Here is a 25583-nt window from a genome sequence, read left to right as displayed (position 1 = left end):
CTTCTCTGATCATCATTTCTTTCTTCCTTGTACACAATTTCCTTCCCTCGAGGAGTCCAGCCCTTTCCACGAAGAAGAAGAAGAAAGCCTGGATTAAACGCATTTATACAAAAGTAATAGAGATGTAATGTGTTGCCTCTCCCGGGGGTATTTACATTTTAAAACTCTGGCCTAGAGGGGACAATACTTAATTCAAAGAAACAAATTTCCAGTAGTGGAATTGGAGACCTCACTGAAGGAAGAGTTTCAAGAGAGACTTTTGAGAAGAGGATACTGGAGGTGACAAGAGGAGGGACAGAATTCTTCTCACCAATTTTCATTACAAAAGGATAATGGCCTAGAATTAGTCATTTGGGTGGCATGGAATTAGTTTGCCCCTTTCCCATATTTGTGGAGGAGCCTGTTATCCTTCCTTGACAGAGGGATGGCCTTGGTATCCTTTATTGCTTTCTAAATAGAAATGACTCATTTGAGCCAGGTGTGGCAGTGTACATCTATCTGTAGGACCAGCCCTTGAAAGTTTGAGGCAGGAGGATCCCTGTGAATTCAAGGTCAGCCTGGATGGGCTACACAGTGAATTTAAGGCCCGCCTGAACTACATAGCCAGACCGTGTCTTGAAACAAACGCACACACACAAACAAAATGATTCATTTGAGTTGTTGTTCAACTGAAGTCCGATCAACAGGTGGGAATGGAAATTCACCATAAGGTGGTGATACAAAGGAGTGAAATATGCTCACTACCTTCACAGAGATTATAATTCCTATGGGGGATGGAGATAGTTCTCGTCTATGTTGCAGTAGGTCAATGGTCTAAAGTGTGTTATGGAGAACTATGGAGGGAAGAATTGTCTATCCATTCCCTCTGCCTCCTTGTAGCAAGATGCTATCTCTATGTAATATACTGTATAGAAGATCTGAGCCTCCACTTGTTACCCGTTGTTGGGATACAAGTGCATTTGCTATGAGATTTTTGGTGTGCCTTTTTCTGCAAAAAACCAGGTTACAATCATCAACAGTCCTTCCACAGGGAGCTACGAGATCTCCAGAAGAGAAACTTGGCCACATTCATCTCAGCCTCCACCCCCACTCCTCAGTCTTACTGATCCTGCAGCCTGGTCTTTCTTTTTCGACCACTGTGGATGGTCTGCTTTTATTGGACTGTCACTGGCCCTCTTTTTCCCCTGAGTGCTGATTATCTTTTCCATTTACTCCACACTCCCAGCTCCGGCTGTTTCTGTTCCCCTGGCCAGGCCTCCATAAGGACAGTTCAGGCCAAAATTCTGGGACCCTGTTGTTTTGGGAAGGGAAGTCAGGCACGGTGACCCTGCTTTACAAGAATAGCAGTAGCAGTTATTTAGATCAGTGGATGGTACTGCCTCATTGGGTGAGGCCCTGGAGGTCTAAGAATCGAAAGACCTTTTATATCATGCAGTTTTTCCATGAGGTACTGAGGAAGTCGAGAAATTCTCCCACATGGCCCTAAAGGGAAAAGATAAAGAAAAAAAATATATAATCAAGATTTCCAGCTATGTAATTCCCAGGACATTAAGCAATCATAAATAAGCTTTTAAAAAAATAAATTCTTTTTTTTTTAAATTTTTTTTTTTTTTTTTTTTTTTTTTGATACCGGGGATTGAACTTGGGTCCTTGTACTTGCAAGGCAGGCGGCAGAACCGAAAAAAATAAATTCTTAAGTGTAAAGAATAATGTTGAGCTTTGTACAAAAGCAGTACTAATGGTCAAAATAAATAAGAACTGGGCATCTGAGGTATTTACCTGCAGTTGAAGTGATTTATCTCATGGAAACGTGCTTCTGTCAACACAGCTGGGCTGTTTGCTATTGTTTTAGAGAGGAATTTCTCAGAAGATAATTCCTAGGCCCCCTCCAGCAGAATCACCTGGGTGCTAGTTAAAAATCTAGATCCCTGTATTAGTGTCAAGCCAGGATGCTTTCAGCTACAAATGATAGAAAACTGAACTCAAAATGGCTATAGGAACCGGTTAATTCAGAGACTCAATAACCTCTTCAAAGACCCTTCTTTTTAATCTTTCTTCCTTTTTGTCACTTTGTCTTCATGCTAGTTTCCTTCATGACTGGAAGACGGCTGCCATAGGCCCCAGTGATATTCAGCCAAAAGACTCTTGATGTGAATGGTGAGTCTCTTGTCGGGCCTCCCTACCAGGGCTGGCTTCCTAGGCGCCTGGTGGCCACATCGGGCCTTGTGCTCAGAAGTGCCCGATGGGTTAATGTCTGCTGTCATCACTTTTCAGTTCTTGTAATTTTATCTGTGAACTTACGTTCACGAAAGTGAAGTCTCAGAGGAAAATGGGACATGGACACCATCTGAGGAGATGTGTGCCTTTGTCCTTCCTCATCATCCTACTCACACAGCTTTGTAGTGTCCCACGAATGCCCAGAGATTACATTGGAGCTTGGCAAGACTCAAAGTGAATACAAGGTATAGGGGAGGAAAAAGAATTCTCCCTCTACCCTGTAGTTCTTAGCTGAGATGAATTTCTACAACAAAAGACAGATGAAGAGAAAGAGAAACAACTTGAACTGCATTTATTCTTCCTCTACACATGGGAGATACTCAGAGAAATGAATAAATCTCAAAGAAGTTTTTAATTTAGAGTTAAAAACCAATGTCCCCTGAAAGAAAGAAAGAAAGAAAGGAAGGAAGAAAGAGAGAGTGAGGGAAAGGCTGGTTATGAAGAGAGGCTTGAAAAAGCAAAGCAAGCAAGGGTAAGGGTAGTTACGCAGAGTTAAGCTGCGTCTTTCTGATGAGGTTTTTGTGATGTAGTTATCCTCTCTCCCCAGCACCTTGACAAATTTCCTCTATAGAAGTAAATTTTCCCCATAAAAGGGTAACTTCTACTCTGTTTTTAGAGCCCTTCCTGTGTCTGAAATTTCTCAGAATGTTTGACTCCAAGTAATCCTTATGCTAAAAAGGCACATTTTGAGTTGCCATATTCTAGTCTCCCATAAGGGCATCTCCTTGTTTTTCACGTAGTTTTAGAGCAGCATTTGGACTAACTGCACACATTTTCACAAATACTTCTCCTTTAGAGGTTAGAATTATTAAGACTAACAGCTCAGTGGGTGGGTCTTTCTTTTCTAGACACAATCTCATGTTAAGGTAAGAGACACGAGAATAAGAGAGACGCCAGTTTATGTAGTGTGGTTAACTGACCAGGCTGCCTCCAGGAACAGTGAGCTGAGTCCCAGAACATTTAATGTGGGCTCCTGTTAATTAAGGATCATATTTGCTATTAAAATATGACTCTATTAGAATAACTATCCAACATTTCAGCTAATGTGCTAATCATCTATTTTTTTTTTTTTTTTTTGAGATTGGGTCTCCCTATGTAGCCCAGGCTGGCCTCGAACTCAGAGCAATCCTCCTGCTTCAGCCTCCCATGTGCTAGGATCATAGGCATACACCACCACACCTGGCGAGTCAACTAATTTAACTTCTTCAGTTCTACATGCTTTCAGAAGTTCTGATACTCCTATAGTTTCCCTCTCACCGTTATTGAACGCTTTGCTATGGCTCCTGCTGCTAGCAACAAAAAGTCTGAGAAACAAACAAACAAAACAAACAAACTACATAGACACAATTTTTAGACCCTTTAAGGTTCCCAGACCCTTTAAGATCTGAGGATGGAATTTTCAGGAGAGCTTTCTTACTACATAGAAAAAGAAACTGAAATCCAGAGCAATATGATTTAAGTGAAATCATACTGCAAGTTAGCAGCGGAATCAGGTTGGAATTCAGGTGTCCCTCCTGTGTTACTTTCTGGCCGCAGGTCCAACATCCATGGATCAATCTTCTACCCCTTTCTCCAAATTTTTTCTATCAGCCTCAGCACTGAATCTTCTGTAACATTTCTTGTGGAGTGGAATGAGGAAAAATATCTTCACAAGTGGCATTAGAACTCCTATTAGGAAGGAAACTGTCTAAGAAAAATCCCTTGATAGGCACTTGGGGATAGAAGGTCAGATCCTTAGGTTGGCAGAGAAGAAGTGATCTATCAATTGTTCTGGACAAGAGATGTACAGGGATTGGGCATGTTCAAAGGATAAAAGAAAAGGGAGCCAATACAATTTAGAGAGACGAAAACTAGAGTTGCTTGAAATTTGCAGAGGGAGTCCTTAAAAATACAGATTTTTTTTTTTCATACTAAATTAACGTGTTTTCATTGCTGCAAACTCAAGGTAAATTCTTCCTCCATTTTCCTTAAAATGTCGGCAAAGGCCTTGCAAGATATGGGGGAGAGGGGATGGGACGGAGGGGAGGGATGGGAGGGGTGAAAGAGACCCAAGGATAGGGACTGAGTTCGTGGGACTCGCACTCCAGGACTGGGTAAGAAAAGGAGCCACATGCACTGAGAGGTTCAGCACACTGGTAAATGTAACTAATTCCAGACCCAGAGGAGACCACAAAAACGTAACTGCTGTGAGAAAGTGAGGATGTCTTGAGGAGAGCACTGAACTTTCCACAGGATGTGGAACGGAGATTTGTCAATCTTATCTGGACCTCAAGTGGCAGGGTCTCTGCCGCTGACATTTGGGTTATGTTAGATTTTTATTTTATTTATAGCATCAAATCCACTTCCTTGACCCTCCACAATCTTGCCTCACCCTGTGAAGCCAGGATATACCCAGAGTCTCTCTGCTCCAGTGAGGGTGGTGTCGTTGTAGCCTCAAGAACACCTCAGGCTGACTTGGAGCCGGGACTTAACTTCCTTGGATCTTGAAAGCCCTTCCTGCCCCACTGTTCACACTATTCATCCATCGTAGCCACGCAACTCGAGCCCCTGTGTGAGGGAGTGGTCTCCTCCAGCCCTCACTGCCTCTGTTTCTGGCTGCTTGTTGCTCCTACAGTTTATACCTGTGAAGTCTACTCTTGGTTAATATACTGCTTTTTAAAAAGAGGCATAAAGTAATACACCGTTTTCCACAAGTTTCCCCCATTACCCATTTAGTTCCACTTGGTCTTCCACTCTGCCATATTGTGGGCTCATTAAGGCCAGGGGTCCAGTTTGTTCCCTCGAACCTCGTGGTGCCTAGCAAGGTGTTGTCTGTTAACATTGACTGGTGGCAGTCAGACTTTCACCTTCCCCTCAGTGACAAAATCCACGCACTGGACCCTGCTGCCCTGAGTATCTCGGTTGTATCCCTGCACTCATCAGCAAGGAGCCTTCTGGGACTGTTGAACCTTCTTCTCAGTCTCACTTTCAAGTCAAATTTCTCTGCAGCTGCACTGATGCCAAGAAGCTGGGGTGACGATCAGTATCCCACGGAGCCCAGAGCTGATTTGTGAACCCCCAGCTTGCCCTTGTCGAGCGGGATTGGCTCCTGCTTTGGAAGACCTTCTGCCATAGCTTATAAAGGCTTCTGGTCTTTGATGGGCACATTTAGTATCAGATTACAGTAAAAAAAAAAAATAGCTTCAATAGTCAACCAAGAATGCACATATGCATGCATACATATGTGGCCAAAACAGAGGTTTTATTAAAAATACCCTATTTTATGAAAGTTACATTTTTTCACTTACTTAATTAAAAATGGTGACAGCAGCTCACTGAACTAATTTCATGACTCACTAATAAGCTGTGATTTGCACCTTAAAATATTGTTCTGGAGGGTCAGAGGACAGCTGGCAGGGGGACGCAGCCATTCTGAGACCCTCAAAGGCTGGCCCCTGGGGACAGGAGCTGGTTCTGGGTCGCTGCTTCCCCTTCATGCTGTAAGTTCAGTTCGAGGTAAAGAAGCTGCAGGAGAGGCAGACTGATGTGGCATTTACAGCTGGCTCTGCGTGCAGGGGCAGGTGGCAGTTTCCTGCAGAGCGGCATCTGAGGCAGGCCATGAGGTCGCCCAGCGGGGGCCAGACATTGTGCATCCTGTTATGTGGTGACAGGGTGGCATTGTGGTGGCACCTCATGGGGCACATTGAGTGGGAATCTCCTGTCCGTGGCTACTGATGAGAGGCGGGCACTGGAGGATGGAGGCTGGGGAGGAAGGAAGAGACAAACACAGGTTCTCACTGCCATTGAGGGATGGTAAGCGTTCAGGAACCCGCCTCGGAAAGTCCAGCTCCCTGGGGCCCTCCTCGGGCTCCCTCTGTGTCCAGAGCAAGCTCTATCAGTGAGGGTCAAGGACAAACACAGCTCGGCTAGGCCTCTGCCTGCCGACAGCATTCTTGGGCCAAGTGGAGGAGCGGCCACGTGGGGCAGGAGGCCCTGAGGAGATTACCCTGGCTGTAGCATCTTATCAGGGATGCCGCAGACAAGAGGTGACAAGGAAGCGTTAAAAGTCAACAAGGTGCTGCTGAGGCGTACTGGCTCGCTTGTTCCCTACCATCAAGGGAAGCGGCTCAGCAGCTCCTTTCCACCCTGGCCTCAACACCCTAGGGTGCAGGGTGCCCAGGGCATTAGCTTCGCTGGCTCTGCAGGGGACAGGGGAATCTTCTCCAAGCTACGGCCCTGATCCGGGTCCTGGTAAAGCAACAGAAGCACCTGCTGCATCTCATCTACAACCTGGAGCCAGAGGGTCAGCCCCACCTGCTCCCCTCATAGTGTGTGGCAGTGTGGACAACCTGAACAGTGTGACCTTGGGTGAGTTATTTTAATTGTCTTGCTGTAGGCATTCACGGTCATTAAATGGGATTTGACAAGGCCATGTGTGTGTTCCTATGCTTAATGAAGTCAACAAATATTTAATGACTACCTTATCACTCCCCATTCTAGGGAGAACAACTCCTTCCTCTCATACCTCATATTCTACATGGGGGAGATACAACAAAATATTATCAATAATATGTCAGGTTGTGATAAATGTTGTGGAGAGCAGTAGTCCGGTTAAGGGCAATCGTGGGTATGTGGACAGGGTCCGGTATTTTATGCAAATTGGCCAGGGAGGACTCTCTGATGAGGTGACATTTGAGCAGAGACATGAAGAAGGAAGGGATTGGGGTCCTGCAGCGGTTGGGGCAGAATATTTAAGCAGATGGAACAGTAAGTGCAAAAGCCCTAAAGCGGCAACACGCGTAGGGGCTCAGAGACTGTCGGGGAAGCCAGACTGTTCGGTGAGACGTGAGCCAGAGTAGGAGAAGTAAGAGATAAGGGAGCTATGGTCATGAATCCCTCTTTAAAAAGTTCTTTTTCCACTCATTCTCTTCCTGGGAATTGGAGCAAGAGAACGGGTTTGTGGGGTGAGGCGGCCATGCATTTTCTCCGTCTACTCAGGTCTTGCATGCCCACCCTCTCTAAGGTCACTTGCATCCCGTATGTACCTAGGAATCCATCTGCCAGCTCACGCTCAGTGGCCCACAGACAGCCACACGTGGTAGATGGCCCTTGACAATCATACTGCCGTTCTGTGGTTGTCGTGCTTCTTTGTGGGGAGAGTAGACAGCCCTGCTGGGGCTGGGCTGTGGGACTAGGGCAGGTGGAGTAGGCAGACATATGCTGTATCACAGCTGAAGCTTTTACTGTGCTGGTGGATTCGGCTCTGTCCCCTTTGGAGCACGTTCCCCAAAATGAGAATGGCCGCCCCTGCACCTCAGGCCACTCAGAAGATACATGGAAACCAGTACTTGGTATCAAAAAAAAAGAAAGAAAAAGAAAAGAAACCAGTCCAGTACCACAGAGCCAAAGCTAGTCCGTAGCCCTAAAAAACTAAATGTGCTTTAAAAATAGTGTCACTGCAGCAAAATCTGACAAATAAAATCAGACACTGTGTTCAGCACTCTCAACCATTATCTTACTGAATCGTCACCACAGCACTTCCCCGTGCAGTCGGTGCTCTTGTTCTACTGTTGGAGATGAGGAAGCTGAGGCCCAGCCAACTTAAGCAACTTGCTCAGAATTATGAAGCTGAAAAGAGGCCAAATTTAAACTCAGGTCTGTCTGACGCCCCAGCCATTATGCCATGCGCCATTTTCTCTCGTGTGGGGAAGAGTAATGGACAAAGAAGTCCCTCTGACAACTCCCAGATAGCCCACGGGTAAAACAACACTTCTCTTTCCAGGTATGGTTCAGCAAGCTGGTAGACCATTTCCCTGGCCTTTTCTCCTCCCAGCCCATTCCACCTCTACTACTGCACCAGAGCCAGGGACTAACATTTTTGGAGGATCTTAACACCTAGGAGGAGGTACCATGTCAACAGATCGTGTTATTGAAAGTGCTAAGTGCTATCATGGGGCTGTGGCCACACAGAAGAGTGCTCCGTGCTCAGCTTGGGGGACAGTTAAGAAGGTTTTCAGATACATGAGCTGTCTTGAAGGACAGGTGGGAGCCAGCTGATTGCAGAGGCAGAAAGAGAAGAGTGTGAGTGAAGATATGGGAGCGAGAACTGCAAGGCATTGAGAACCACAAGCAGCTGTGTTGAGCTGAACTGCAAGAGGGGTGCGGAGAGTGTGTGGTAGTGGCAGGTGGAGCTGGTCTGGAGAGACAGACAGATGGTACCTGAGGGTCTGGTAATGCAATACACTAGTATAGCCAAAGAAGTTAGGAGAGCAGGACCACGTCCTAGTGCCGGTCTACAGTATCACTTTACTAGGGCCAACACACAGGGCTGAGCTACACTCAGTTTGTTTCTGAAGCCCCCAAGTTTCTTCATTTGCTTTTCCATGTTGCTTCATTTTTGCTCCCACCTTGACCTCAAAACGTATCAGAACTTTCCTGTAGCCTTCCTTCACTTGAGGGCACCAGGCCCCAGTCTTTTTGGCACCAGGGAACAGTTTCACGGAAGGCAATTTTTCTATGTTCTTAGGGGAGGATTGTTTCAGGATGATTCATATGCATTACACTTATTGTGCATTTACTTAAATTATTATTACATTATAATATATAATGAAATAATTATACAACTCATCACAATGCAGAATCAACATGAACCTTGAGTTTGTTTTCCTGTAATAGGTGGCCACATCTTGGGGCGATGAGGCACAGTGACACCTGAAATGTGTTGCTTACGTCCAGTCTACTCCATAATCTTATTTTGGTTGCTGTCACTATAGAAAACCTTGCTTCACAAACAGGGGTTGCTGGAAATGGAAGCAGGCTTTTCAGTGATTTTTGTGGTAATTTAGGATATTTTGTTTGGCTTTAATCCAGGTCATACAGAGTTTATTTAAAGTTGTCTGAGACATACTATTTTTTGTTTGTTTGTTTTAAGATGTTCACTACAAAAGATGCAATTCTTATTTGATTAGTTTTGTAAGTCCGCCATCATTTGTGATCTCAAGCACTGGATTCTCTTCCAGCACTAAGTCGATTCACCTGACTCATTCACAACTGGGTTGTGGGTCTGCACCTTCCAAGTCCAGGGTCTTTTATTGTTGGAAAGTAATGCTCAAACTCTTTTGAAAGCTGAGATAGGTGGTCATGCACCAGGTGGGAGAAAGAAGGCTCTGGATCAGTCACTTTCAAATTCTCTTCTAATGTCTGAAATGTCAAAAATCCCAATGCTTACTCATTGACTTCAAAGTTTCTTTGGCTCTGAATGCACCCACTTTATCTGCTCACGTGGACACAGTTGTGGTTCTTCTCTGGAGTGACAGATTGAGTTCATTGAACAGGTTGACTATGTCACATGAGTAAGTTTTGGGACCAACACTGTGTCACTGAAATGTGCTGCTAGTGGGGACTGTTTTTCTAAAAGAAATCTCTGGAGCATCTCTAGTAACTTAAAAACTCTGCTCAGTGATCTACCTTTGGAAGAACATCTCATTTCTGCGTGTGAAAGAAGACATGTTCTCTGTCCATCTCTTTACTGAGCTGCATGAATAGACATGTGCTGTAATGTGGCTAATGATTTTAATCACACCCTGAAAAACATTGCTAAGTGAAGCTGACATTTTATGATTAGCAAGCATTTCTTTATGGCTGATACAATGCATAGAATCACATTCAGGAATGACCTTTTGGACCCAACTAGTGACACCAGAAATCTATGTCCTAGCAGCTGCTCCATCCATGTTGTTCTATACCAACACAAAATGGCCAATTCAGTTTTCCTGATATGGAACCATTCAAAGGCTTTAATAATCCTGCATCTATGGTGTTGGTTGGCAACAGACAGGAATAGAGACGCAGATACAGCTGGGTGCTCAATAAAACCCAATGGTGGGGATAATAGTAACAGCTAACACTGAGCAGTACAACTGAGCACTACAACACAGTAGACAAATAGATCTTTTTCAGATGTATAAGTCAGACCATGACATTTCTCTGCTCAAAGACTTGCAATGACTTTCTGTTTCTCAGAGTGTAAATGCTAAAGCCCTCACAATGGCCTACGAGGTGTCCTGACACCACAGGTAATTGTCAGGACGATGACCTGACGTGGTCTCTTCCCCCTTTCTTCTCCATTACCAGGCTGTAGCTATGCTACTTTCCTTACTATTCAAACATTCCAGGCCCATACACACCCACATTACAGATCTTCTACTAGCAGGTATCTCTGCACCAATATTCTTTCCCAGATGTAAGCCCGGATTACTCCTCCCCGACTTGAAGACTGCTCCAATACCACCTTCTCCATGAGGTCTGCACCGGTCATCATATCAAAGACTGCAGTCCCTTCCTGGCACTCTCAATCATGCTTTCCTGCTCTAGTTTCCCCTTGCAGTGCTTGTCACCTACATATCAAATAATTTACTTATTTATGACATTTTTCTACCCCCTAAATGTAAGCTCTCCTCAGAAATGTGGTACCTAGAAAAATAGCTAATATTTATGTAAAGCTGTGTTCTAGGTCCTATCCCAAGATCATATTGAGACATTTAATTTTTGTATCAATACTGCGAGATAGATACTATTGTTAGGTCCATTTTATGGAGAAGAAACGTGGAACATGAGGAGGTGATGACTTGACTGAAGTTGTACATCTAGTGGTGAATCCTGGACCCAGGTTTTCTGGCTCCAGAGTTCATTCTGCCTCCACCCCTACTATTGGGAATTGAACCCAAGGCCTTGGGCACATGGGACAAGAACTCTAGCACCCATTAAAATTTTTATTCTGAGTAGGGTTTCACTAAGTTTTCCAGATTGGCCTGGAACTTGTTATCTTTCTGCCTCAACTTCCCAAGTAGCTGGAATTACAGGCGTGGGCCACCACAACCAGCTCAGAGTTTGTTCTTTTAATGTAACAAGTATTTTGTCTCTTATTACATAATACTTAGCAGGTGCTCAATAAATACTTTTGGAACTAATACATAAATTCCTAAGAGAACAACCACTAGTCAGATAATAATGTTACCTTACAGACAGGGGTGGGGTGGGGTGGGGTGGGGTGGGGGAGACTGAGAGACAAAGATGTTAAGAAAATTGCTCACACAGCCAGCATGATAAGGTAGATGGTGACAGATCTGAGTCCCCAGTGCTGCTTTCATTTCCAGCAATCACACTATGGATAGAGGATGGAGGTAAACTCTCATAGTTTCTCATTCTAAATGCTTCAAATAAAATTTTTTGCTTAATACAACACCTGAGAATTCTCATCAAATACTTTGGACAAGGTAAGAGAGAGCATCAATTTTCAACATATTAACGTAAAAACTAATTTCACATAGGTCAACTGACTCTCACAAAGAGGAAATATAACTTAGGAGCAGGGCTACTGTTTCCCAGATAGATTCCAATTTGCCTATAATTTACAGAAATACAGAGGAAATGAAGCACCACTCCCACTAACTCCTTTGTCTTCAGAAGAATGCTGGAAATTGGACCTGTGTCATTCTATGGCATCAGATTTGAGTGGAGGCTGGCCTGGCATGGTCGCTGCTGCTCTTAATTCTGGTGTGAGAACCACTCAGTGGCTCAAAGTCATTTTTGTCAATTTTCCAAGCGTGTGTTGGCAGCCATGTTGTCCTGCCACTTGCCCGGCTGGCTCTCCATCTCATGGAGACATTCCCACACTGAAGAACTCAATTTATTTACATGTCTGCATTCCTGACTTTACAATCGGATCAGCTAAAAATCACTCTGGGAGACATCAGGGATATTAGGAGATTCTAAGCACATGTTAAGACATTTAAGAGTTGCGTAGCTCTAAGTAAAAGAAAATGTGGTCGTGTACTTAAGTCTTAGTTAAAACACGAGTTTCTTTTCTGGAGTATCCAAAAAGTAAAATTATTGAAATAAGAAAATGTGACATGCTAACTTTGATATTCATACCCTTACCTTTTTTGTTGTTTTTAAAGAAGGTACAGCCACTAAAAAGCCTGCCTAACTGTATTTCCTCTTAAGGGAGACTTAGTCTGAATATATTCGTTGCAAGTTAGACTATAAAATTCTAGAGCTAACCTGCTTGTTTCATCTATACCTAAAAATAAACTGGGAAAAAGTTTAGAAGTGTTCTTTATAATATGCATGTGTACTTTGTCTAGTTTTAAAATAGAATGTATAATTAAAACATTTGTAAATTTTACCAAGTGAAAGAGAGCTTGGAGAAGACAGAAGCTAGCATAGCGACTGACGTGCTAGGTAGAACTGTGTCTTTAAGAAAAATGAATCTTAAAAGCCCTTCTATTTTAAAGGTTCGTCTTTGTCCCCAGTTCAATTATTATAGCTCTGTTATAGCCCTCATCATCTTGCAGTGTCACTATTTACTCTGTGTCTCCCCAACTAAACCGTGAGCTCCTCAAGGGCGGGGGTGGGTCCTATTTTGTCTTTGCATCTCCAGAGCTCAGTGCACAGCCTGTGTGGGCCATGGAATACTGGGTAGGAAGTGGTGAAATAAACAAAACGCGATGTGGCCTTAGTCAAAGGGAGGTGGCAATCACAAAGTTCATGTTCCAGTTATGGGACCCATTTGCAACTCTGACCAACACGGTGATTACCCCTTTGGCCAAGAACAGGCTTTCACGCCTTCCATCCTGCTATGGTAGAAGGAGGGTGACACATGACACTTCTCCTGGGGGAGAAGTTGGGGGGGCGAGAGGGGGAGAGAGGGGCCGGGGAGAGGGACACTGTGGCGATTAGGGATGGTAGCAAGCAAGTGGTTTGCCCTATGTATCGGAAGGGGTCAAAACGCTGTTAGCAGTGAGGGGAGATTCTCAGATCAAACTGTAGGTGAAGATGTTGAGATTCTTATTAAAATAGTAACGAGATAATGCCACAAGGAAGTGACCTCTCCCCTAGATAATGCTTGGGTCAGAGATCGTACGGCGCACCGGGAAGGATAAATAAAATCTAGGCAAGGAAAGGAGAAAAGGAATTTAGATCTATCCAGAGATGGCCCCTTGAGTACTGCCGGCTAAGAGCTGGCTTCAGCTCTTCACTCAGGAGGAGGCTCACTACGAGATGTGACATGCTTGCACCTATACGTAATTATGCTCACCAACTACTCTATACAGTCATTGTCCGCCAGCAAGGATGGATACATTTTTTAATGTTTCCATAATTCTCCGGGAATTGGGTCTGGACCCCACGGATCCTACAGCTGACTCAGTCTTGATGCACTTTGGGTAGGACGTGGTACTTACCAAGGCACATTACTGTACATGCGCTCTGGTTAAATCCAGAGCACAGTGAGGATTTTGTCATTGTCCCATGGATGAATAGATTTGGCTCAGCTGCCTGGTGCTGTCCCTGACACTGCCTGTCAGGGCCCCTCACTGAGCCACTTCTCTGGAGCTAGTACTCTACTCTGCATCCACCTGGCCCCGATTTTGGGTTGTTTTGAACACTTCACAAATGGCTAAACAGTAAGCAATCAAGTACAACTCACAGTGTAACCCTCTGCGCTGCCACTTCACTGGAGAAAATCAGACCTACTCCAAGGAGTATCTGAATGGCTGAAATTGGTTCTGTCCCATATTTTCCTCAAGTTCAAGTAAAACACTCACAGATTCTGTTTTGATTTCCCTGCTTGCAATTCCCCAGGTAGGAAGCCATCTGCCTTGATGAAAATGATTTATCACGGGAACAGTGTGTAACACATGAACAGCCCACCTGGTTAATGTTGACTCGGAATTTCGCTGCAACAGTCAGGACTGTTCAGTGGGCTGCTCCTGTCGAGCACTGCTATCTGTCAAGCCAACTCCAGGCGTTGGGCTTTAGATGGTTCTCGACTGGAATCCCACTTTTAACACTTTCTACTTGGGAGATCTTGGGCATGTTCTTTAATGTTTCTGAACTTCATCAGAGTTTCCTCATCTGTAAAAAAAAAGGAATCAGAATACCTACTTCCTGAAATGCTCTTCTGAAGTCACAAGATAAAAATCTCACCCATCAATTCACTTACAGGTACAATAATGGACTTTAAGTTAATAGACAATCTCCTCCCAGAGAAATTTAAATAGGGCCTCAGGCCTTACCCCAGGGAAAGAAGCTCTGATGGAGTGGTGGCTCAAGGCCTTTTGCAAATGACAGTGTGTGAGTCTGAAGCAAAAGAGCTTCTGAAATCGACAGAGCTAAGAGGGATGGCCTCAGAAACAGGGCAAGTAGTGTCATAAGGAAGATGATGAATTCTTTCAGCTAATGTTTGAGTGCCTAGTATGAGCCAGGACCTGTTCTAAGGGCTAAAGACCTAGCAGTGACTTGAGACAATGAAACCCTTATCTCTGGAGTCTGTATTCTAGAGGGGAAAGACAGCTAGAAATGTAATAAAGAAATACAAAAGTGCGGCCCGGGCTTTGGCTTAGTGGTTACACTGCCTGCCTCGCAAGTGCAAGGGCCCAAGTTTGATCCCCACTACGAAAACAAAACAAGAAATACAAAAGTGTCTCAAAAGACGTGTGAAAGAGGGGAAGCTGGGAGGGGATTCTAATGGTTTGCAGTTTTAAGCAAGGTGGTCAAGAGCACCCACCTAAGAAGGAAGAAGCAAAGGTGATGAGAATGTCTCCAAAAGGTCACGGCGGAGCGGGCAGGGGCAGAAGTTAAAGAGGGCAGGTAGTAAATAGAAGGTTGGAGGGAAGACTTGTGACCAGGCCCCAGCCTCAGCTCCACCCTCAGTGCCTGGTGAGGTCAGATGGAACAAAGAGCAGTTTCTGTGTTCACTGTAGTTTTTATGGGCCCAGCTGACAGCGCCCTTTCCTCCATGCCCTGACTGCCACCCTGCTAGGTACCAGCCTGTTTTTAGTAGCTGCATTTGAAAGAAAGTAGAAGAGCCTTTCTCCAAAGTAGGACTGCTGTGTACGGTTGTGCAGCCTGTGCTGCGCTGTGCACAGGTTGCCACCTTTAAGGAGGCTCCATTAATATTTTCCATGCTCTGTATTTCTATGTTTATGAAGATTTTCTGGCAGGTATTAGTAAAGGGACTTTCTAATAAAAGCTGTTTTTATGATCATCTTCTGATATTTGGCAATAAAAGGATCCTGAAGAAGGGGCACCTTTTTCTAATTCTCATTAAGGCATGCGGGAGCCAGCGGCAACTCAAAGGTCCAGATTTCCAAATCCGTTTGTTGGTAGTAGACTTATTGGTTAAATAATGTCCCTGCTTTGCTGAAAATTCAACTGTGGTTCCCATTCCATGCTGGAGGAAACTCCCTCCCAAGCCACGCGAGCAGTGGCAATTCCAGAATTTCTGTGTGAACGTGGTTTAAAGGATGATATCTGATGGCAGGGATGAGGCAGCCACATTTTCAGGGCAAGCAAGCAACGTGTATTAAGTTTTGGGGAGCAGCTCCTAGGGATGGGGAGCTGTAAAATGCGATTCACGACCACTGATCCCATTGCTGCACATCTGTTTCTTCTGTTTGGTCTCCGCTAGCATCCCTGGCCTCCTCCTCCCCTCTATGGTCTGGGTGTAGTTTGTCCCGCAAAGGTTTGTGTGTTGGAAGCATGGTCCCCAGGGTATCAATGAAGAGCTGAGGCCCAGTGGGATGTCTACAGGTCATGGGTGTGTGTCTTCAGCATCGACCAGGGATTAACTCATGTAGGGATTCAGATGGTTCTTCTGGCCCCTGAATTAGTTCTCAGGAGAGTGAGTTATAAGAGAGTAGGCTCCATCCTGGAATTGCTCTCTGGCTTCCTGCCTTATGATGGGATCTCGCCCTCTGGTATGTGCCTCTGCTATGATGCCATCTGCCATGATGTGAGGTGGCCAACAGGCCCTCCCCAGAGACTGCACTATACTGTCTAGATTTTCAGCTTCCAAACAGTGAGCTAAATAAACCACTTGATCAGTCACTGGCCTCAGATATTTTGTTACCATAGAAAATGGACCGATACACCCCTGCACTGAGACTCTGCCCTAGCTACTTGAGGTGCCAGGTCACTCGAAAGCACGTGCGCAAGATGTTCTACTGCTAGGAATCTCTTCATACCCACTTCTCCTCCTGCCTCACTGTGTCTGCCCTGTTATCAGCTCCTCTGTGAGGCCTGATTCCTGAATCTCACTTCACATACACATGATAGCTCTATTTTGACGCTCACGAAGCTTTTTAAAAATTTTTAACTTTTTGTACCAGGGATCAAACTCCAGTCCTTGTGCCTCATGAAACTTTTTATTAGTTCCTTTTAAGTACTTTGTCTGTCTGCATTAAAATAACAGGTTCATCTGTCTATTTATATCATAGACCATGGACTCCTTAAAGGCTGGGCTGTGTCTTATTAACCTTGGTAAATTCTCTTTAACACTACAGTTGCTCAATAAAGGGGCCATGGTGTGCTTCTCAAGTATAATCACTAAACATCTTCTGATGCTAATAATGAAAATGGTGCTTTTAAGTCATACGCTTGACGACCATAGCACATAATACAAGTAGCTTTTAATCCTTCAAGTCCCAAAAGGCTGTTTTTTTTCCATTTGTCAAGTCTGCACTGAGCCTGATAATTTCTTAGGAACTGAGATATAAATATGCATCAAATAAGTACACATGCAGATAAGAATAACACCTACGTTTATGGTAACACGGATCAAATATCCTGGGCTACAGTCTTCATACTTGAGGGGATAAGCAATCCCCCTCTGGGGTTTCAGAGAACTCTCATGCCTCAAAATGGCAAAGAATGGGCCACCCAGAGCCCTAAGCCCATATAGCTGAGAAGCCCCCTGGGGTTTTGCTGCAGCCATTCCAGTTTCTGCAGGCCTTGATCACTGGGGAAATGTACAGAGCATGTGGCCTTTGTAACCCCAGCAAATAACACTTCTTGGGAAGTTGCCATTCTCAGGCATCAGGCATGTTGATGAGTAAAGTTCCCAGAGGGACTCAAGGGCAGAAATATCCTAATTTAAAAATATTTGGCAAGTGGCTTACAAAATGCGTACAAGTTCAATTACTCTGGGCCTCCAAGTGCTATGGCAGGTGGCATGTCTGTTCCTCTGACTTGGGATTATTCAGAGCTACTGCATTTGTCTCACTCTATCTCCTCTGTAAGGGACGAGGACTGCTCAGAAGAGAGAACAGCCATCTCAAGTAAGTGGTGGCCAGGTTGGGGACTCTTGTGTTCTGGGGTAGAAATCACCCGTGGTCTTGCGTGGTCACCACAACTCTGAGAAGTGGACAGAATTTCACTGGTTAGAAAAACATAGGTCAGGGAAATGAGGTGACTTGTGCAAGGTCACCGAAGCAGCCCAAACCGGACCCTAGATGTCCCGACTATTTCACTTTCTTTTTTTCCCCTTTGCACTGTTGGGGATCAAATTCAGGGCCTCACACATGCAAGGCAAGTGCTCTACCACTGAGCTGTGTACTCAGCCCCCAAGTCTACTTCTGTTGTCATAGGCCAGTTGTATCTGTAAACCATTAATAGCCACAGTTCTTTTTAGTGTCATATATTTGAGCATATTTTTATATATGTATACATAAGATGTACGATGACCCCAATATATTAAATATATCATACAATGCATTAAAATATGTTTCAGAAAGGAAAAAAATAAAGTAAATGATTAAACAAAGAAAACAAGGGCTAGGGCCTGGGATTTAGCCCAGCGGCATAGTGCCTGCCTGGCAAGCACAAGATCCTGAGTTCGGCCCTCGTACCCCCTCAAAACAAACAAACAAACAAAAACAAGCACTTATATTTGTTGAAATTACTGCAGAGAGAGAGCTGAGTACTTGGTTATTATTGTTAACTATACTTTTGAATATGGTTTGAGATTTTTCCATAATAAATTGTTAAACAAACAAGCAAATGAAGAACAAAGAAACAGAATAGGGCCCCAAAACAGAATTAGAAGCTTTGGCCAGGAGTCTCAGAACTGGGCAGGGTAAACAGGGAAAGGCTCCAGGACTTGTCCTTGGAACTGTCTGCCTTCTCTGTGGCACCCTCTCCAGGGCATGCGGGATGACAGTGTCGAGCTTGTGACATTTCAGAAATATCACTGCAGGTTGCCTGAGCTCCTTCCTCCTTGAGAGGCTAGTGCTGTCTGGTCCAGAGGTTTATACTCCAGAGTTGTTCTGCTGGGCCCACAACCCTGGCTCCGCCTCAAGCTACTTATGTGATTCTGAGAAATTACCTAACTTGCATGTGCTCCAGTTTTCTCTTCTGTAAACGGGCAATAATGACAGTAGCTATTTCACTGGCTGTTGTGCCAAATGACACATACAGGTCATATATAAATACACATAACTTATAAAGTAGTAGGACAGTGTTTGCAACCTGGTATACTGGTACTACCTGTACTTGCTATATTTATAATAATCATCATCACTCCTCCTGCTGTTCCTTTGTATATTGCAATCTGATTTCTCAGGGACTCTGTTTCCCCTATTTTTATCCTTGAGTTAGTTTTGCAAAATGTCTGAATTTAATCGCTTCTAGGCCTTTTGGCCAGGATCAAGTGTAAAATGTCTGAATTCAAATAGATGTTAGTCTTCTCTGAGCAGGTGTGATTCAGAAAAGGGGAAAATAGTTCTGACTTATATTAAATGTGATAGGAAACAAAATCCAATGGAAACAGGTGAAACAATGATGAAATAAAATAGATTTTAGTGTAGAGTTGACCACAAGTCACTCTGTGATTCTACACACACCGTTCACTTCACTGGGCCACAGTATTGTCATTTTCTAAAGTCAAATGATTTTATTACGCCCTCTCCCAGTCCGGGGATTGAACTCAGGACCTGTGAGGCAGGCACCGTGCCCCTGAGCTAAGTCCCTGGCCTAAGTCATGTGATTTCAAACAGTTGATCCTTGATGTCACTTTCAGCATTAGCAATTTTGGGTTGTGTCTTGAATTCTGACTTATTTTTAGCTGTGGTCAGCGACAGGATTTTAAATTTTAAACACTGTCATAGATTTAAAACCTGATCATTATAAGATCTCTTGATCTGAAGTTCTGACACCTGCCGTTTCACTTCTGTGCTTTGTGACAGACGCCTGGTTAACTTTCAAAACAGCAAATCATAGATAATGTATTAAACTTTCAAAGAACAAATCACTTGTATTCATACATATATATAATGATTAGTTGATAATGCCTGAAATCATGCTAGAGTACCAAATAAAAATACACATGTCATATAAGCTGATCTTTATTTGGGCAGTTATACATAGCTGGCTGTATAAATATGTATCTACTTATAGATGTTTTATTATGTTCTATATCTAGTTATATATAGGGAGATAAATCTGAGATACATATTGGGTACAAACCTATTTCTTGGATCCTTGAGTCAGAAATAACTGGAACATTTCACTTAAAAAATGTGTTCACAGGGCTGGGGATTTAGCTCAGTGGTTCTACCACCTGCCTCGCAAGCGCAAGGACCCAAGCTCAATTCCCCCGCACCAAAAAAAAAAAAAAAAAAAAATGTTCACAGTCTTTTAACAATGCACAGCTTCTATGAAGTCACATATGACTACTTCTTTGTCATACAATGGGCACTGTATGCCTATATATGCATAGACGTTGATATACAGTATAAACAGTATATACTCACTGAGTATACATGGTGATTATTTGAGGGCAGTGGCATTTCAGGTACTTTTTTTACTTTCTTCTTTATTGCCTATGTATGGTTGAACTTTTTACATATATATGGTTAAATTTGTTCTTTTTACATTGACCATTTATTACTTATATAATCAAAAGAAAGAAAACCTTTATGGTAGAAAGAAAAGTACATTAAGAACACTAATTTAGATGCTTCATAAGGACATCATTATTAAAGGAGGACATTCTAATAACTAAATGTAGACAAAAATGCCTCAAATCTCTTAGGGTAATAAACCTCTAGGGTAATATAGTAAGATGTTTTTGTCCCATGACTGAGTTTTAGGGCTCCTTGGATATCTTTTAAAATTGGCTACAACTAGCACAGTCTAGAAAATGTCCAGAGGTGAAACACTTTGGCTTTTTGCAGATAATTATGTACACTAAACATTTCTGTGCAGAGACTGAACTTCTTTCACTTTTACAAAACTACTCAAAAACACTGCATTTGCATCGGTGCCTCAGTGTGCTTCCTATTCTGGTGGCCTCAGGCCGCTGACTGCCCCTTCCCAGCCTGTTCCCCTCATTCCAAGGAGAGCCCCTTCCCTGCGGCAGTCCTGGCCCTGTTAGCCAGGCCCCTCGGTCCGGGCAGCGGTTCCCACAGCGGTTATCAGGAGAGCGGTGAGTGCTGAACAATAGCAGAGGAAGCCGGCCGGGGCCCTGTGCTGATAGCCTGGCAGACAGCACGTCCGGGGCAGGTGAGGGACCTGGCACACTTCCTTCCTAGTGGAGCTTGTCTCCTTTGCTCTAGGTCAGGCTCTGCTTGGGAACACAGAGTCTTAGCTCATAGTTCAGACCCCGCTGTGGGGGAGACAAGGCTCACCTCATGAGGGCTGGCTTCTTCTGGCGAATTATGTGCTCATTTGACCCTTGTGCCCTCAGGTAAGGAGCCTGTAGAAGCCAATCGGGCAATATCCCAGTTAGAATTCTCCTTAATGAAGCCAGCCCTATGCATTTCTCTTGCCTGAGCTGATCCCCGTTTTAAAAAAAAAAATCTCTCGAAGTTCTCACTTAGCTCTTAATACAGTAATAGTAGCGAATATTTACTAAGAGCTTATAATGTGCCAGGGGTCAAACTAAATGCTGTACATGTGAACTAATTTAATTTTTGCAATAGTTCTGTGAGGTAAGACGTAGAATCTGCTCTGTTTTATAGGTGAGGAAACTGAGTAATAGGGAGACATGTCTTCTCAGTCACAAAATTAGCGAGTAGCTTGGTAGAGTTCAAATCCAAGTCACTGTTTCCCTGGAACCCATCCTTTTAGCCTCTCTTTTACAGAGGCATACTCAGTGTTCAAAGCTTGGAACAAGAAAGGCATGGTGTCTGTCTTCTGGGAGCTTCTAGTGTAATAGGACAGAGAGACAAAGAAGAGAAACAGGAGAGACCAACACACAGGTTTATGGCAAGCACAGTGAAGTGTGACCTAGGCTGGCTACACAGTTCACCTGTGATTGTGAGACCACATTCTAGAACGTTCTGTAAACCTAAGTCTAGCTTAGAAAATATAAACTCGCTTACCAAAACTTTGTCTGAATGTTTGCTGTTAGGGTACTGTAGGCACCTGAGTGGCTCAAGGTTGAGGAGAAATACATGTAAATTCATTGTGGGAAAGTGATTCTCTTCCTGTAATTGTTTACTTCATCTTGCCCAAACAATCTCCGAATTCTACCTGGCAAGGACAATAGGGATTCTTTTCTTTCTGAGAATTTTCTTTGGGAAAATATTTGAGGATTCTAAACATGACCGGTGATGTACTAGGCCTTTGTTTGAGAGGACACAGGGTCTTCCCTGAATAAAAGCACAAAAATGCTCAGTTATCAGTTTCATTTCCAATGCGTCTTTTCTTTCCAAGTCTTAGTGAGCAGGTTTGTATGCCAGAGACAGTAGAAAGGTATAATCTTGAGTACTGGCCTCCTGGAATAAAAATTAAATTCCAAGAAAGTACACAATTATTCATATTTCATTCTGTCCCTAAGAAAGTCAAACATTGTATTTTTAGTCTAAGTACTCTGGTGAATAAAAGATACCCCCCCACACAATCTGTTCCTGTAAAGATGGTGGAATACAGTATAAGAATATCTTCAACTGATGGTGATTCTTCAGAGCATAAAAATGCTTTTAAACCTTGCATTTATTAAGGGAATGGTAAACATTGGCTATTTCATCAGAATCTTATAATCACCAGTTGAAAAATTCTGGGAAGTTTCAACTAAGCTTTGTGTTGCCTGGAAATATTCCAGGCACCATTCTGATTCATCCTAACATGCATTTATAGAGCTGTTACTATGCGGAGTAGGGGGAAAAGAGGGTTTAACTTGTAGTCCAAAAGTTCTGGTTCTAAAACTATTTGTTAGCTGCTTAGCCTTGAATCAGTTCTTTTTTTGTTTGTTTGTTTGTCTGTTTTTTAGACAGGGTCTCACTATGTAGTTGAGACTGAACTGGAACTCACTATGTATCCCAGGCTGGTCTCGAACTCACAGTGATCCTCCTGCCTCAGTCTCCTGAGTGCTGGGATTACAGGTGTGCACCACCACGCCCAGCTGAATCAGTTCTTTATACTGTGTGTTCATCAATGTCTTCCTCTGTCAAATAAGATCATCCTTTCCCAAACAGAATTACTTAATAGATTAATGCAATGATTTCATGCAGCCCGCACAGTGGCATTTCCACTCTCTGTCCAAGTTAGGAAACCATGAGAGAGATAGAAACAGAAGAATTAGAAGACTCATACCACAGTGATACATGCTCACCCATGTTTATAGCGGCATAGTGTGTAATAGCTAAAAGTTGGAAAGAGCCTAATTGCCATCAACCGGAGACTAAATAAAGAAAATGTGTGTGTGTGTGTGTGTGTGTGTGTGTGTGTTTAATAAAATGGAGTACTACTCAGCCATAAAGAATGAGAAAGCAGAGACATTTATACCCATTGAGACATTTATAGACTTTGAGGCCATACTCTTAAGTGAAATTAAGACACGCATGTGTAAATACTGAATAGTTTCTCTGGTGTGAAAAACTAAAAGCATAAATAAGGATCAAAATGTATAATTGATATTGTGTAATAGAAAGAAAAGGCCTAAAAGAGTAGAGGAAGTGGGAGAAGTAGGGGAAAGGGAAAAAGGGAAAATAAAAGATATGAGAAAAGGAAAAACATGGAAACAAAGTCTTTGTAAACAGGGAAGGGTGGAGGGGGTAAAGGGAGGGCTGAGGAATGAGAAAAAATAAGAAACCAAGTCATGTAAAGGTACAAGATCCCAGTGATGAATGTAACTGCAGTGTATACCTAAAATGTATCAATAAACTTAATTAAAAAAGAAGAAGAAACAGAAGCCAGGCAGAGGAGGCTAGTATATCACATCGCCTGTCTGAACGGACAACTACAGGAAGAGAATCACTTTTCCACAGTGAATGCACTTAGGTCCGAATGGGCCTTTCTTCTCAGGGACCCAGCAATGCCCGACGAGGCCGTGGCCCCGTCAAATGCTGCACAAGGAGGAGCAGGGAGAAACCGCTTTCTTCCTACAGACAGGCAGCTTCTCAGGAAGACGGGCAGGGGAAGAGGAGGAGTGATGTTTGTCCACAGAACTGTCCTGTGATTTTTGTGCCTTCATGGGCCTCTTCTATAAAAGTAGTAAAAATTACATGCGCATTTTCATAGAGATGAATCTATTAATATATTTTAAAACGTTTTCTTCGACTTAAAATTAATTTTTTTCTACTGATTTTAAAATGACTTAAAACTGTTTTCTTCTTTTGGTGGTCCAATAAAAGTGTTGTAGAAAGCCGGGTGGGTAGCCACATGCCTGTAATCTCAGCACTCTTGGAGGCTGAAGCAGGAGGATTACAAACTAGAGCCCTGCCTGGGCAACTTAGCAACTTCGTTAGACCCTGTCTCGGAAAATTTTAAAAGGAGTGGGGATGGGGAATGTAGCTCAGTGTGAAGACCCTGGGTTTAACCCCCCAGTACCATATGTAAAACAAGTACTGTGGGCCTCAGCCACTCTGTCTAATGGGTGGGCTGGTGACGACCGGGTCTGTGTTCCCAAATTTCCTGACTGGATGATGCCTTCCTCTTACGGAGCACTGGATGTTGTCAAAGTAATGGTGTGAAATGTTGCTCCAGATGAAAACATGCTCCTCACACCTCTACGGGGGTCCTAAAAAGACACGCACGGTGCGGAAAGACTGAGTAACACCAAGGTGAATAAGATATTCTCTTGCCTATAAGAACTAATCACAGCTCAAAGCAGGGGAAATCGATGCAAAAGTGAAGAACACGCGGACAGAATTCCTGGAAACAGTTCCTCGAGGTAGCGACAGTTAAACCTGGCCTCGAAGGTAAAAGAAGTTTCCAGATATGGAATAGACCAAGGCAGAACAGAGGGTGCAGAGAGGTCATTCCAGACTGTGACGCTGGCTAAAGATATGGATTCACTAGATCGAATGAGTTATTGTAGTTGTTAAATTAAAAAAGCAACATTTGCCTGTGCTCCGGGCCCCAGTGGACTCCCTGTCTGATGTTTGTGGAGTTTTACGAGTGGGATGCAGAAACCTACTATGTGCTTGGTGCTTCACAGACATCTCGTCTATTCTTCACCCCCGTGATTTGAGGGTCATCATCCCCACTTTTTCAAGGAAGTTGAAACCCCAAAAGTACAAAGGACTTATTCAAGACCACAGAGTCCAGTTGATATTAGCAGACGCCAGCATCCGGGGCCCCTGACTGCCAGCCCCGAGCCCTGTTTTCTGCCTCCTTGGAGACTTCAAAGGGATTTTCTGAGAGCAATGTAAAAAAAAAAAAAAAAAGTTCTTGCAATTATATTTTAAGAAGAATGTTTTCCCAGAGCCTCATTTCTGACATTCCATTCCCCAGACTTTCAGACTCCCTGATGCATTTCCTCTCCTCACCTGCTCTTGTATCTATTGAGGGCTTCATCTGTTGGCAGTGCCCTTTCCTGACCTATACAGCACTGAGATCTCTGCTGTTCTGGGGTCTTTGCTTGATTCTCCAAGAGGCGCCTGTTCCAGGCGCCTAATCCTAGGCTGCTTGTGCATGCTTGCCCCAAGACCAGGTTGGCTGGTAGGAGCTAAGAAATAGTGGTCCAGGAGCCAATATTTGCTACATGCCTAGCACTGTGCTTAACTCCTCTCATACACTCATTTATCTTTTCAACACTTCTCTGACAAAGGCATCAAATTGTAGGGACAAGGACACTAAGACTCAGAGTTCCTGTAACTTTTCCAAAGCATCCAACTGGTGGTGCTGGAGGCACTTCTAGAATTTAATTCTAGAAGCCCAACTCCATCCTCTGACCCTGAGCCGTGATCAGGTCTAGCCTCTTGCAGTACTTAGAGCTTCCCGCTGGCTTTTCATTATTTGCAGAAAATTGACCCGTGCTTTTTCTTTAATTTCAGTTCTCAAAGTTTGTTTCTATTTCTCTGTGTTTCTGCACACCCCTCCCCGCCCCACTGGGATTGAACCCAGGGCATTCTCACTTCCCCGGCCCCTTAAAAATTTTTTTAAAAAAAACTTTGAAACAGTATTTTTCTAAGTTGTCCAGCCTAGGTTCAAACATGTAGTCCCCTTGCCTCAGCTTCTCTCAATGCTGGGTTTACATTATGCCCCACTTCTCAGAGTTCTTTGTTGTTTTTCAACTTAGGCTTTCACAAATGCTTTTTTTC

The 25583-nt window shown here is 43.6% G+C and overlaps 1 long non-coding RNA gene across 1 annotated transcript; it reads right to left on the bottom strand.

The window, feature by feature from the left end:
- Positions 1–19614, bottom strand: LOC104865781. The gene is made up of 4 exons (XR_781262.1): positions 19561–19614; positions 13969–14172; positions 1420–1482; positions 1–62 (listed from the first exon to the last, which is right to left on the bottom strand). It is a non-coding gene; the product is annotated as an uncharacterized LOC104865781 (long non-coding RNA).
- Between the last annotated feature and the right edge of the window lie 5969 nt (positions 19615–25583).

Source organism: Fukomys damarensis, unplaced genomic scaffold (genome assembly GCF_012274545.1).
Source record: "Fukomys damarensis isolate Sample0158 unplaced genomic scaffold, DMR_v1.0_HiC HiC_scaffold_33, whole genome shotgun sequence".
Lineage (NCBI taxonomy): Eukaryota > Metazoa > Chordata > Mammalia > Rodentia > Bathyergidae > Fukomys > Fukomys damarensis.
Note: the sequence above shows the minus strand (reverse complement) of the source record. Positions and strands in the feature narration are given on the sequence as shown.